Source organism: Priapulus caudatus, unplaced genomic scaffold, assembly GCF_000485595.1.
Source record: "Priapulus caudatus unplaced genomic scaffold, Priapulus_caudatus-5.0.1 Scaffold1749, whole genome shotgun sequence".
In the NCBI taxonomy this organism is placed as follows: domain Eukaryota; kingdom Metazoa; phylum Priapulida; class Priapulimorpha; order Priapulimorphida; family Priapulidae; genus Priapulus; species Priapulus caudatus.
In genome coordinates, this window is record NW_014578810.1 from 53,051 (window position 1) to 53,886 (window position 836).

Below are 836 nucleotides of genomic sequence, written 5' to 3' on the forward strand. Positions count from 1 at the left end.
CTCTACTCTCTCTCTCTCTCTCTCTCTCTCTCTCTCTCTCTCTCTCTCTCTCTCTCTCTCTCTCTCTCTCTCTCTCTCTCTCTCTCTCTCTCTCTCTCTCTCTCTCTTCTTCTCTCTCTCTCTCTCTCTCTCTCTCTCTCTATCTATCTATCTACTGTGTGGTGCGTGCAGGTTTGCTCGATTCAAAGTATGGTGTAGACTGAATGACGGAAAGACAGCGAACCGGGTCAGTCTAGTAGTCTGGTAGCTACTATATACCGTGCTGACAGGTACCATGGGCGTAGGCCTACTTTTGGATCCAGAAAACTAAACTTCTAATTCGTCTACTACTAGTCGTAAACTTTATTTTCAGTGAACGACATTTTGCTGAGAGTTCACTGTTCGTTTTCCACACTACAGCGATTGTTGCCTATCATATATATGAGTGTCGTCAACTATAGCGCCACAAGTCAGGATGACATGTTACCCAACGAAAAATATATGATGTCATAAAATGTTAGCGTACTCCACCCCTAATACCATCTGCCCCGGAAATGTGCCCCTCCACTTCTCTATGGCCTTCGCGTGTTTGCAATATCCTTCCAGGGGTGCTGCCTACAGCGACAGCGCCGAAGCGATTGAAAATGATCCCGCAACGGTACATACCATGTGCGACTTTTGTGATTATAGTAGGTGAAGCTAAAATGCGTTTGCTCGCTAGTTATAAGACATAGTGAGCTACGCTTCGTGTTTGATTTCTAATCTGAACACAGTTGCAATGCGATTGCTCTAAATTATCGAGCTTTATTGTTACGATATGTTTTTTATTACACACAAAAAACATACACAGATTAGTT